Source organism: Buteo buteo, chromosome 6, assembly GCF_964188355.1.
Source record: "Buteo buteo chromosome 6, bButBut1.hap1.1, whole genome shotgun sequence".
NCBI lineage: Eukaryota > Metazoa > Chordata > Aves > Accipitriformes > Accipitridae > Buteo > Buteo buteo.
In genome coordinates, this window is record NC_134176.1 from 33361901 (window position 1) to 33376741 (window position 14841).

Sequence of the window (14841 nt, forward strand, 5' to 3'; positions counted from 1 at the left end):
TCTCTGGCCATAAGAAACATGAACAACAGAAACTGAAGTTGACCTTTTTTTTTTTTTTTTTAACACTAAGAATAGCAAGTCATGGGTATAGCTAGCTATGAAATGTTACAAAATATGTCATTGAAGACCTTTGGGAAGAAGCTGTGGAAGTGTGTCAGGAATGACATTAAAGGTGACTGGGTTTGCCTTTAGGATAAGATGCTTTGAGAGATCACTTGGGTTTAATTCTAGATAGATTTTTTTTTTTAATACATTATTACATAGATTAATTTTTTCAGAGTAACTTCAGCACAGAGGAAAAAAAAAATCAGTGATATTGCTATTTTCTGAATGAATAAGCTACTGATTTCCACCCCCCCACCCCCGTTCTACTGCTGGTTACCTTTTGATGTGCTTAGATGTAAGTGTGTTGGCATATACCTGTGTAAAATATAATCATACTAAATCCTTTTATTTTTATTCAGTCTTTATACAGTAGATGTTTTACCACCAGAAAGTAAGTAAATATACACAAGCGTTGTCAGCCTTTATATGCTATTTCATATATGCCATATCTTGTTTCTGCATTTCCGTTTTTTTGTTTGTATTTTCAGGTTAGAAAATCTGGGAAACAATTTTCTGGGTGTGTGCAGCGCACCATCTGTATAATACTTAGTTGATAATTGGAGCTTGTAGAAGACATTTGTATACTCAGTTTTAGTCCTTCTAGCCATGGTTCAGTCTTGAAAAATCAGCTTTCCTCATCTGGGGAAATACTTAATTCCTTGAAGAAGCTTTGCAGGAAACCTGCTGAAACACATAAGCTCTTCAGTGGAGTTTAAGGGTGTGTGTGAGGATTCCTTAAAGTGAGTCAGGAGGCTGTGGCAAACATTAAAAGGGGTCAAGAACTGTGTCCTTTTCAATACCTATGTTTTTACCTTGAAACTTTTGATGTTTGGAGGGTGGAATAGGCTCATTCCACTTTCTTCTTTGCTTTGCTCCATTAATTTAGAAAAAAATTATTTGATCATTCCAATGCTTATCTGTTCTACTTCTGAATGAGATAATGCCGCCTTGGGATTGTGTACATGGCAGATCATTCTATTTTCTTTACCACTGAGTGTGTTTTAGGCTGGTGCTTATATTTGTTGCTTAGCAAAGTTATTTCCAGTTATGATATCAATAAATGCTATGCAAAAAACCCTCCATGCTTACTGACTGTAAGGATTACTATAAAGGCAGTTTCTGCATAATGTAAATTCTCAACTGGAAAACATGTTGACATCATCAAATACACAAGAATGATTATGGCCTTTCATGGATGGATACATTTTTCCCCTTATTAACATTGCTTCAGAAGTCAGTCTTAGTGGAGTTGAAATCCTTTCTAAAAGCAATAGGTTTGAAGCCAGTAGGTCTCTTCAGCACCTACCTTGTCTTTACTAGGGTTTCTTTTAACCTTGATTACCCATCAAGTTAAAAAGAGTTTAGAGGAATTCTCTGACATTTACTCTGCCTTTACTTCTCCTTCTGAAATAGCTACCGAAAAAAACATCAAAAGCTTTTTGGTTAAAACTTTTGAAGTTATTTAAATTTTATTAAATTATTGTAAAAATAAGGAAATAGAAGTTTGTGTATGTAGAGGCATAATGTTATCATTAGCCTTTCTGTGGAGTGAACTAAGGCTTATTACAACCTTGATGTTTTCTATTCAAAGATAAATAAAAAATAAACAAAGTCCAAGAGATGTTTCAGACCTTGTCTTCCCTACCGTGAGCCTCTAACCATGCATGTGTATTGCTTTGGGTCCAGGTGTTAGCTGGGGTTTTTGTGTTTTGTTTTTAACAACAGAAACAACGTAAGTTTTGTACTGTGTTTCATGGTGAAAATGCAAAACCTTTTTTTCATAAGCCCGAACAGGAAAAAAACCAAACAAGCTTCTCTTCCTTCCACTTCTTCCAAGGGTAAAGTTTGTAACCATTACTGTCGCATGCTGGTAATGGCTTCTTTAAGGTGAAGGTTTAATTACTCAGGTACCTGTAGGGCAAATGAATGCCTAACTCCTCTTGCCGTGTGCTTTATGACCTATATTCACTGCTCTGAAATGATCATTAAGCTGGGTAAAGGAAAGCACTGATACTTTTTGAATTGTTGCTTAACATAGTTACATTCATGTAGTGTACTGTGTGTGTCTAAATAAACATATATTAAATGTATACATATGGATGAAGTTTCCATCTACTCTTAGCTGCTAGCCTCAGGGCTTGTAGAAACTATGGAAGCAGTTGTCTCCAGTCATGCTGGTTGATTATAACTGGCTGTGCTCAGACTTAGCTCGTGTTGTGGCTTGGGAGACTGGCAACACAGACAAGGGTAATGCTTGTCTCAAAACCAGCTTCCCTGTTGCATCACAGCTCAGTGAATTTGTCACAATGTTGATGTTTTGAGTGCAGTGCTCATATTAAACTGTCAAAATATAATTGCCTTCATCTACTTACAATAAGTGATTGTGATACTGAATACAGTTCTTAACAAAGCCTCTCTTCCCTTCTTGATCAGAATGTTTTTGTCTTTGTTAGGTATTTATGATATTTTAATTCTATGGTTCCCAAAGGGAGTTTTAGAAGTCCAAATATCACTTGTTCTTAGTGATAATAAATGCCAAATTCAATTTCATAAAAGGAATTTAAAAATCTGAAGTTGTGTTAAGGGTCTTTGAAAAACTTTAGCAGTGATCAAATCACAGAAGTGAAAAACTGGTGGCTTTTGGGTGGTAGACAGTTTAACCTTCTGTTCTTCGTTATGGAACTTTTTGTATTTATTGAAATAGAAGAGAGGAAATTATGAACTACTTTGGGTAGGCTACAATTATTGATCGTATTCATAATGATACCCTTAATATATGTTGATGCTCTGATCCCTCCTGACTGTTGAGTTGTTCAATTCAATGTAACCAGTCCTTTTTCACAAGAATTTTGTGTAGGAGGGAATCTAGCTATAGCAAAGCTACAGAATTGCATATCTGAAAGCATCTAGACTAAGATTAGTGGGGGTTTGGGTTTATTTTTTTTTCTTTTCTTGAAGTGGAGAAAGAAGGTATGTGTGCGCCCGTGCATCCTCCCAACACATTACTTGATCTAATTTGCATGCAGGAAGTATTTTCTAAATTGCAAGCTGAAGGTGTGTAGCTATATGTCTGCTGTTCAGCTCTTTTTTTTTTTTTTTTTTTTTTTAGAATAGGATTGTAGCAGATTGATAAAGCTTAACAATTTACTATTGTGCATCACTTTCAGTTTTATAAAATGATGTGTCAATCCAGGGAACTTGTATTACTGATGTTGCCTTCAGTTTTTTTCAGAAGTGAGCTTTTGGCATTGGTTTTCACTCCACCTCAAGCACACATGGACTCCTTGGAGAGATTGTCAAAATCCCAAATGAGATTATCTTGGAAAAATACGGAAGGGAAAAACATGAGCAAAACAAAACCATAGAAAACTTGATGGGAAAAGTGAAGTATCAGATCTGTTTATTTAGTCAGATGTAATTTTGCAGTAATTAAAAGGGATAGGTTTAATATTCACAAATACAAAACTTGTATTGATACAGTAAGTTTTTATGCATAAAACAAGTTGGTTGCAAAGCTTTACCTTGAAAGCTGTACACAGGAAGCTGTATGTTGCCCCATTCATCATAAATAAGCTTGATGAGGTTGTACTTAGTTGGAATTTGTAGCCTTTTCCATGGAGGCATCCAAAAATTACTCTGAAGGCTTACACCAAGTAGTTAGGTTGCAGACTCCCTTTCCCACCTCCATGTTCAGAAGAGGATGGTGGCTCTGCAGTGTTTTATCCATTCGTTGGAATTACTTGTGCTGGGTAGGTTTGTATTTCTCAAGAGCTGGCAGTAGCTTCCTTCAGTGAGTATAGCGTATTTCACTGCAGTGATTTGCCCAGAACATGGCAGATGCTTGCATCAAGTTTAATGCCAGGTTAAAATGTTTGAATGTCGTCCTGTCTTTGGAAGCATTTTGTTCGTTCTTTGTCCAAGTGAGGCTTTTGGCAGGGCTTGGTGCTATCTCATATGTGATAAAAATGCAGAACTTAGAAGTAAGGATATGCTAAACAATATTGCATGGTAACTATGTTTTCAAGTTGAAGTACAGCAACCATACATGCAAGACCTGCATGAGTGTCCCCTGATTGCTAGCTTTGGTACAAACCATTCTCGTTATACCATAACAGTTAAACCTGGTGTGTTTTGCTCTGAGGTAGGATTCATTTTGAACAGTTTTCATAGTTTTCATTGTGCTGGAGAGTGGTATTTATAATACCCTGACTCACTGCGTTATGGATCGTTGAACTTGAATCATACTGGGCAGAAAACATCTGGATTGTTCCCTTGCTGTTGCACTTCAGAAAGCATTTCTGTCAATTGCTGTGTAACTCTCCTCTTAGTAGTTGTATCAGCTTGTGAAGAAAACCAGAAGTTCTATTTCTGCCTGACTAGTGGTTGGTGTATTACAGGCTCTTTTTAGTAGATAAACATCAGATTAAATTCTTAGCCTTTTATAGTACTCCAAGCTGTAGGAGTCAAATCCTGAAAGTTTTCATCATACTTCTGACCTTTAAAGACTGTACTATCAAATAATTTTCAGTGCAGAGCAGCACATAAGAAGTACTTAACAAAGGAATTGCTAAGGAGATTAGAATATTACATCAAGCTTCTATATCATTAGGTAGGTTTTACTGTTGCCTTGACAAAGAGGAAGATGAATAATGCAGTCCTGATCTCTAAATATTTTCTGTTTGTGACTTTAATCTACAAATAATCTTTTTAAAGCAAGTTAAATAAAAAAAGAACAGATCAGAACTGATGCCTGATCTTCTGCTATGATTTGCCTGTATCTCCCAGCTTATCCAAACTGCTGCCACAGGAGCTCAGATACCAATCAAGTAGCGTGCCACCTATAAAATACAGTAGGGAGGGAATTTTGAACTAATTCTGTCCAATTCTCCCTCACTGGTGTAATATCCGAACATTTCAGACTGTAGCAATAAAAACAAGCTCATGGTTTTGTGTATGCATGTATATATGTTACCGCAAACAATTGTTCTGTATTTACAGCAGGCAGTGTTTTTCCTCCAGCCTACTTACATTGAGATTTTTACGTAACTTAGTTTTTGTAGTCTGATTATGCATATCCTAACAAGAAGGAAAAAACAACATATGAAGGGTGGGGAGGCTGAGAGAATATAAACTATGCAAAGTTTTGTTGGCCTTGTATCAGGGAGGAGCCTACCCATTTGTCCAAGTTAAAACAATCTCTAGTAACTTGTCTGGAACAAGTTCATAGAGAAAGTCTGGCACACCCTGCCAGCTGCTCTTTTGCTGTGTTCATTAGAGCTCAGCAGCACACAATAACTTTTGGTAGCCTCAGGGAGTGATGGACTTAAAACCATACTGCAGCTCAAATTCTCTAACAGTATTTTGAAGAAGACTTCATTTAGGTGGAATCTTTAGTTGGTGGGTCTGAGATAGCTTTATAATATTGTGGAACATATGCATCAGGCAGTGAAGTTTCTTAGGCAATTTTATCCCCTAAATCTAGATGGCTATTGGAAAATTGCTTTAAGCACCTAATTGTCCTTCCGTATTGTCTCCTCAGACATGTCTTCACTGGACAAGCCCAGCTGGAAGGGAAGCTGCAACATAAACTTCTTGCTGGATGAAATAACTAGTAAATGCTTTTCATGAATAATATGATATCAGCCCCTGCTGTGTTAGTTTTCTTAAATCTCTGCCTCTTGTCCCTCTTTGTGGAACACAGTAGTAAGGACAAGAACAGTTTTCTGTGACTGGATCAATGGCGTGGAAGAGAACAGAACTGTTAAAAGAATATTCTTTTACTTCTAGCATTTAAAGCATTTACACAAAGCATTTAAAGCATTTACACAAAGCATTTAAAGCATTTACACAAAGCATGCTTTTCCTGAGTGAGGTGAAAATTGAAAGCTTAAATAAACAAAAGCTTTCAACCTCCAGTCATTGTTCACCTGCATTAATGACAGATTCCTAAAATCTTGACTGTTCAAGTGTCTGGGAATGTCTAAAGTTGTCCAAAATACTGTCTGATAAGATTTTTGGCAGCTGAAACTTGTTAAATTTATTTAAAAAGAAAACGACAAGAGCCAGGTTGAGAATTTTTTTTTTTAAAGTTCTGGAATAATTGTGTTCTGTTTTATTTTTGTATTCAGATACCACGGTTTCTTTTAAGAATAGCTTTCTTAATTTAGCCCACATAAATTTAGCGTACAAATACACACAAACCATCCTTCAGCTGTACCATCTGAGGGAATGCTGGTTGCTTACCCACTTTTCATTCTGTAACAGAAGGTAGTTGGGAAGTAAAAGAACAAAAATCATCCTTAACTATGGAGAATATAAAGTTGGAAAAGACTTGGAGAGATGCTTTGAAATTTGTCAGGAATTGGAAAAAGGAATGGTTTGTACCATGACATTTGAAAGATTCTAGACCACTCTGTGTGTTGACTGATAAAGCCATGAAGTATTCATGTTTTATTCAGTTGGACTCCCAAGTAAATTCTTTTTTTTTTAATTTAAATTTTAAAAACAGTTTTCCTGTTGTGTCCCGTCGTGTGTGTCCCCCCCCCAAAAAAAACCCAAACCAAATTAAGCAAGCCTGCCTTTGAACGTGTCAACTTGTTGAAGTACTGATCTGTGTTAGTAGCAGGTTGTATAAAGCAATATGTATCAGTTTTAACCAAAGGTGAGGTTTGTTTTCTAGCTAGAAACTGAAGTAGCCTAATGAAACATTTTTGCGCTTATGTCAAATAGCTTTTTTTTTTCTTGGCCAGCGGGAAGGGTCAGGAGGGGAAGAGCAGAATGGGAAGAATCAGTGTGTGCAAATACACAAGCTGATAGAACTACAGACTTCTCTTGACTCTGATGTGTTGGAGCATGATGTTGCCATTTTGCAAGATGGATCTTTCAATCCATACTGAGGTACTGTGAGGACTAGAGCACTTTATCATTAACTTCCAGTGGTAGTGGGGTTTTTGTGATCCAGGTGATGAGAAATAACATAGATTTCATTAAAGGCTCTAATTGTTTTTAAATATGACAAAAATGTCTTTTTGTTTAGTCATATTTTAGTTACGTTACGCTAATCATAGAATGGCAGAACAGGCCAGTTTGGAAGGGACCTTGCAAGATCATCTGGTCCAACCTTTACCCATTAAATAACGTATCCAAAAATAATAGTGTGTAGTGAGACAGTGGTGTCACTCAGGCAGTCTGCTAGAATTATTCAGAGCAGCAGTCTAAACAGTAGAATTATTGTCAAGAATTGTATTAACCATTCATTTAGATAGGTAGCACAGTCTCAAAAACTTGAGTAGAGGTGTATTGTTGCTTTGAACTCAAAATTTAATGAAGTGGAGAAAATCTCATAAGAATTACTTGTAGTTGTGACTTTCTACAGTTCTGCTTTTTCTCTTGTAAGCATTTACCCATAACCCATGGTTTTGGACTGTTTCAGCTCAGTCTTGGTCACTTTCTTAATGGATCTTGTAAAGACTGTTCTCACATTTCTGCTTAGTGTGTACCTGTTGAGACATTCATTCTTCCCATTTGCTCTTTGCTCTTTTTTAAAAAAAAACAAACAAACCCTACATGATTTAGGGGAATCAACTTGGTTTCATGATGCCTTCCCCCTTTTTTGCATATCTAAAATGTTATTAAAGGCTGGAAAAAAATGTTTGAAATGCCCTCTTTCTGTAAGTAGCTCCTATTTTAAAACAAACCTGTTGTGGACAGCTTCTTTTAGTCATCTTATTTGTGGAAGTTTTATTTGGGCAAAGTTTCTCTTTATTACTTCTACTTTTAAAATATTCCTTTATGGTTAATTAATTGGATTGTTTCTGCAGCCGTTGGTATTGCTTCTTGCCATATCAACAGTTTTCTGTCCACTGGTTGTCTCTGTGATTCTCTTGGGCTACACCACCTTGGAGAAATTTCAGTCACTAAACATAGTTCCTTCACTTAAAGTTAATTCTTGTTTTAATTTTGCGCACTTCCTTCCTGAGTGTGAATATTCACTAGTAACAAGCCATTGTCAACTTGCCGCTATTTCTGCTTAACTCAATTTCCAGCTGTCCAGCTCTATACAAGAATCTACCCCTTTTTTTAAACAAGTAAAACATAACACTATTCTTCCTTTGTCAACCGTTGCTGATGCCAACTTCTTCCGTTCCTAATGCAGACTAGTAATGTTGCTGATTGACTGTTAACCTTGTGTGATTATCCCATCCCCTTTTACTTTCTTGCTCTTTTTAAGCAGTCCACTTTTCTGACTTTTCGTCTTACAGTCAAACTCTTTAATTCTCAATACCTCATCTGCTCTGTTGGACCATATTTTTGTTTTGTTTTGCTTTGCTTTGTTTTTCTCTTTCCCTTTGTTTCTAGAATCCTGCTGCAGCTGTAAACCCAGGCTTCCGCTATGCCATTTCCGTGAAAATTTGATATCCTATCACTTGGCTTCATTCCCTGCTCAGAAGGAGTTATTTGGATGTAGAATTCCTATTTCTTATTCTTCTTGCATGCTTTGCCTCCAGCCCAATTGGATGTTTGCTGTTTCTATTGGGTTTTGTGAACTCCATGCTTTGTTAGTGAGTGTCTATTGGGAGATCAGAAGGTATTGTTCAGCTGATTTGTGTAGTATTTGATTAAAGCAGTCCTAGCACTTGCTTGTCAGCTCTGTACAGGGGGTCACATAGCTGAAGGGCAGAGAAATTGTTGATGAAAAATGGTTTGGGTTTTTTTTGGTCACAGAGCCTGGTTTTAAAACCATTTGGAAAATTAAGAAGTGCGCAGAATAGCAAAGAAACGATGAGTATTAGAGCAGCCTTGTAGATCCATATTTTTGGCTGTGAATGAGTAGTCATTAGGACAAGTTTGTGGGGATGTATCATTGGGAACAGCTGTGTTGCATTCTCTTAAGTGTTTGGGATTCAGCTGTAAACTTCTGCTATAGCTAGTTGTGTTCTGGCTTCCTTTTCATGTGATAGAGTATACTACTCCTTCCCTCTAGGAGACCTTTTAGCTTTACTGTTGTTCATGCTTCATTCTCTTTTGCATGTTAATCTCAACAGAAAGAGAATTTACAGCTTCTTCCCCTCTTTTTACACAGTGTTCTTCATAAATACTATTATGTATACGTATAAAAAAAAGTATATTGCATTGTCCATGTGTTGAGGCTTCAGTGACCAACACAAGAGAGAGGAGTACAAATTGATCTCTCTTTCAACACATCCATCCTCGTATCTTATATTAGCAGCTTTAGACTTAGTTCCTACATTTGTTGTAAGTTGTCTCACACCATTTCTTGCAGAAGAGTGCAGTTAAAAATTGAGTTGTATGCTGACTTAAAGCATTTTATGGAAAAGAAAAAAATTATCTCTGGTAGTGTGACATGTTAATAACACAGTTTGTCAAACATCTGTATGTATATAGACAATAGAATAAAAGAAATGCAAATTCTTTGGGCCTTAAAGTGCTGCCTAAGCAGACAGTTTCCCTAAAATCTTAACAGGAATGCCTCAGTTTGAGGGCTGATTTTAAAATTATTTTTCCTAAGTATAGAAATGGTTTTTAAAGGATGGATTTTGTTTCATTTTGAGCATAATACAAATATCTCAAGAATTGGATGGAACTGATATTCAGTAAATTCTGGAAACTTAATGTAATATATGCACATGCAAGTTTGTCAGGCGATGCCTTGACTATGTGCTTTATCTGTCAAAGCAATCTGACTCAGAGTACACATAGAATTTCCTAGAATAGGAATAACTTGACTGACATGTCCTTTATTTTAAGATGTTATTTTTACTGAACCAGTAGTTTCATAATCTAGTTATCAATATTCTTGAAACAAAGGCAGTTACCACCAAGTTGCTAAGTGACTATAAGCTTGCATAAGGGGTAATTAGAACTGTAAAGAAAGGGGGTAGACTGCCCACTTCTAATGTTTCTAGTATAAAACTAAGAATTCTTGTCTAACTTTTCAGGTTCATTCTTTGACACTGATGTGGCTGCAACTTGCATAGAAATTAGTTTTATCTTGCTGGATAGTGAGTACCAAAAGATATATTAGAAGAATGCTTGAATCATAACGTAGCTGATTGCAGGATTACCTTTCCACAAGAAATGCTGTTTCCTTATTACCTGAAATGTTGGCTAGTGCTTTGTTTCATTTTTTTTTTTTAAAGCAAATGGAAGCAGGATCTTTATGAGGTACAGATGACGGAGTCTCAAGGGACAACTGATGCCATAATGTGTAAGCTGTGCGCAGTACAGTGCGCAGCCTCCGTCATGAGAAGGGTGCAGCTGTGCAACTGCACTGCTCACATCCATTGGGCGGCCAGACCTTTAAGTGCAGTATCATCAGCCACAGGAGAGTGAGGCTCAGAACTTCTCGGGCACATTTTCATAGATTTGGTATTTTAGCTAATGGTATCCAGATTCAATTTCAATAAAATAACTATGAATTAAGGGAGTAGCAGGCGTAAATTAAAATGTGCCACAAAGAAAATAAGTTACTGGAAGTGATGGTGGCTGCAGAACGTACAAAAGGCAATTAAGCAAGGCGTCAAGATACTATTTCTGGATATTTCAAGTAACAGGAGAGTCTGCAGGATTTTCTTCACCGCTATAACACAGTAGGAAAAGAACAAACAATAGAAGTAATGAATTGGCTTGCATTCCCTTTGGTATTGACCGTAATGAATTGAACAAGCAGACTGAGGCAGGTAAAAGGAGACTGATTTACTAAACTGATGTGTATCAATACATGCGAACCTTGTGTTGTTAGGGTCTAGAATCTGGGAGAAATTGTAATATTTGGGCAGTAAAAGGTGATTCTTATGGACATCTCTAAAAATCGGATGTACTTTGACAGCAAATGTGAGTGATATAGTGTGTGTTACCCCTTTCCATCTGTGCACCTTTGGGATTGCTTTGTTGCTCTGAAATGCAGAGAATGTTCTAAAATGACTTTGTCATCTTCCCCCATCTTTTTTTTGTTGTACCAGCAAGTGCTTGATGTACGGTTGATAACGGTATTGATAACTTCTAAATAATTTAATGTTGTTTTCTTCCAGGTTCAGTGTGTTAGTTGTTTGAGATGCACTGTACAAGGAAGTTGGTGAGGTGTCAGGAAGCATAACCCAGGCAAGGGGGGGTTGGAGATAGAGAAAAGACCTATAGTTCCATCTGCAGCCAGTGTATCCTGCTGACAGTATGGCTGATCTATAAAATTAGATGGATACTACCATATCCAGTACAAACAAGTACAGTGTCTGCATTTGTTCAGAACGTCAAAGTTATTACACAGTTGGTCAGGTGTCTGTTGTGCCTGGTGTGCTGGATTCTGTTTGAACTTGGTTATTAGTGTTCCACAGGAGTGCTGACAGGGATAATCACACACTTACCAGGTGGGTTTTTTCAGATAAGACATTCATATTTTTTGTTTTAGGAAACTTTGACCTCTTAATCATATAAATGTTTTGATGCACTCCAGGAGAACAGAAGTTTTACATTTTCCCAGCAGTAGTTCCTAGTCCTGAGAATACTGGACCACTACTGCACCGAAATACTTGGTTATTCAGTGTACTTTTACATCCTGTCTGGAAAATCTTCCTTTGAAGACTGAAAGGTAGTTATCCTGTAAGGTCCTGCTATTCTGATTCCGATTTGACTATAATTTCAGAACTGTTTACTTTTAGTCATAGATTATATATAAACACTAAAAAACCAAACCCCAACCCCTAAATACTGTTATCCGGAACCTCACAGATCAGATACTGTGATCACAATACTGTATCTGTGGTCTCATAATGTTAAATCATTCATCAACGAGATCTCTTATGTAATCTGTAACCTCAGTCTACAGATTAGCATTGTTTATCATAATGTGGTAATAAAATGTAATAATTTCCTACTTGTGCATTGCTGTATTTTTTTAACTCTACAGGGTCATCCACATGATGATCGCTCTTGGCTGTGTCTCATCTGTATTATGTATTCCACAGGATCTCTGCTGGTAATGTTTGTGTAAGCTTTCAAGATGCAGCTGCTTATGTTATTAAATCCTTTTTATTATATATTCTTTATAGAAGGGTAAATACAAATAGGTTAAATAACAATGGCAAGAGAGCTTACTGCAATCTGTGGCTATACAACTGCAATTTGGGTAGTGTTGGGCAGTATGCTATGTTCAATTTTAAAGTTCAGTATCATTAATATACAAAGAATCCACTATGAATTTGCTGTATAATTTCTAAAATTAGACTTAAAGCTGAACTTCATAGGATGGTAGGATGAATTAGTAAAAGGCTGGAATTGCTATTAATGCTAACTGATTAGTATACTATATTGGCAAAAGAAATACTAAAATTTCTAATATTAGGTATTAGATTAGTATTAGATACTAATCTGAGGACAATGGTGATGGGTACAGTATGAAATTCTAATTTAAAAATCAACTATTAAAAAATCTAAGTAACTTTAGTACTGGGTATTAGGATTTTTTGTTTGTTCATGGAAAATCCTGTAAACAAAAGTTACCCCGTGCAAAACCCTACCTATATTACCATGCATTTTCTAATCTCACGAGATATGACCCTTTCTGAGAATTGTTCAGCACAAAAATTAGTCTGCACTGTATATGTGGAAGGCTAAGGAATTACAGGAACCTTTAAGTAGCTATTGAGATGGTTGGTTTTTCCAGCAGCTACAAGCGGGGGGAAGTAACTCAGCTAAGTATTAGTTTGTTTCTACTCCAGGTACTTGAACAAGCTGATGTCATTCCAGGCCATGGGCTTTTGAATCCATGTTTATTTGCTCCATTGAGACAAGTACGTGCAACTCTGAGAGCCCTTTATCCTTCTCAGTGAAGGAGTACTTGGGTGAGATTTTTGTGGTATTGCGAAGGACTCCAAGCAATCTTAAGCAGAATTCTTGTGTTTCTGCATGGGATTTCCAGGCCAGTATGTATGAAAGCGCATGCATTGCGAGTCCTGAAGTGTGTTAGATGAACTGCAAGTGCACAATCAGTGCACACACTCTACAGGTGTTTCTCAGGATCCTGGTATGTTGTTCAGTCTCATAGTCTCACCTGAGCAACTAATTGTGTGGGAAACATCATGCAAGTATTCAAAGTCTTCAGCTTATGTTTAGGGAAGACTTCCAGATGGAAATAGAGGAGGGTGTATCTGAGGAAACCTGAACATAGGGCAAGTCTGTTTCTTAGGTTTGTTTTATTTTCAGCTTTCTGGAAATTGACTTGCTTTATAAACAAAATGTGGAAATAATAGCCTTGTTTGATAATGTTAAAATAATTGATCTGCAATAGATGACAGATATTTACATAGAATTTTTTAAAAGCTTATTGTATTCATATTACGTGTTAAGATTTGGGGACCAAGTGCAAATCAGGCTAGATTATTGTGTTTTAATTTGATTTTTCCAGGTTAGAATGCTTTATCTTCTTACCCCAATTTGTAATCAAATGCATCTAGGGGATCCTCCCTCTACATATGTGAAACACAGTATCTTAAGCAGCTTCCTAAAGCCATATTTTCCTATTCCTATCTGAACAGCAATAACCCTAGCAATGACCCAGTGAACTTGCCAAGCATTGATATAGTACATACTGAACTGTTTACACTTTTTTTTTAGCTGTAATGATTTGGGTGAGTTTAGTAATATATCCACTGGTGCTTATTGTTCTGATGGTTATAAGGCTTTAACAATCTATTTCATTTTGTCATTGTAACAGTTGCGACCAGGTCCTAACTGGCAGTGCTGGCTATGGGAAGGTATACTTCAATGCTCTATTGTCAGTGCTTTTGTTAAGGAGAGTAGTTTCTAGGTAATCTAGCAGTAAAAGATAGATTAGGTGTTACACCTGAACAAAAGTGAAGTACTATTTATTTTAATGACAGCACACTGTTGTTATATTGGTGGGTGAATTGGAAAGTAGATAGGGTCCTAAGGCAGTAAGGGTTATTCAGCAATTGCATTTATAAAAATAGAGGAATTGAGTTCTTTTAGGAAATGTGCTTGATGATAGCTCCAAACTTGACTGTTTGCTGATATAAATAGTCCCCTTTTTTAGTCTCATATATTAAGCTGTCGTAATTTCAGATAAAGTTATTAGGTGAAATACTTAAATGAATTAAATGCTGTAAGATATAGTTCAAGTTGTATATACTAGCTTGAAAAGTATAGTAGGAAACACAGGTCAAGAAACTGTTTTAAACTAGTCAGTAGGGTCTGTTTCCTTCACGTAAGTTAATTACTGTGGTTTAATTTTTGAGAATTTCATGGCTTCTTTCTCAAGCTGCAGAGTTTTGGTTGTTTCTACTTTTTCTTTTCTTGAAATAGTTTGAACCAAACATTAAATCAACAGGAAGGCCATAGCTTGAACCAGAACTTGGAAAACATAGGATTAGAAGAAGCCCAATCTTTAATCTGTCTAGTCTCACCTCTCTGGTAGCATAGGTCATAGAATACTGCCCAGCAAATTGAGGTTGAATTGGTATTTAGTCAGCTCTTATCCAGTGTAATGGTGGACTGACACAGTCCAGGTCACGGAAGACAAGGAATTAGATCAGTAATGTACTGGGGGATGTGTCAGAATTGGGGGGGCGAATAACTCACAAAACCCCCAAAACCACAGGTCTGAAGGAGTCTGCAAAACAAGTCCTTCAGCATAAGTCTTCTCTCTTAACATTTTGGTGGCTGTTTAGGCAGTTGCCGTTCTCTTCCCCTCTGATGGCACTG

General features: G+C 36.7%; 1 protein-coding gene across 9 annotated transcripts in view; it reads left to right on the forward strand.

Annotated features, from left to right (window-relative positions):
* STXBP6 (syntaxin binding protein 6) overlaps positions 1 to 14841 on the forward strand; it is a 118417-nt gene that overhangs the window by 44404 nt on the left and 59172 nt on the right. The window contains exon 2 of one of the 9 annotated variants that reach the window (XM_075030361.1): positions 12029 to 12097. The exons of the other annotated variants lie outside the window; for them this stretch is intronic. The gene's annotated coding sequence lies outside the window, so the exon portion shown is untranslated. The remainder of the gene's footprint in view (positions 1 to 12028; positions 12098 to 14841) is intronic. 9 annotated transcript variants of the gene reach the window in all.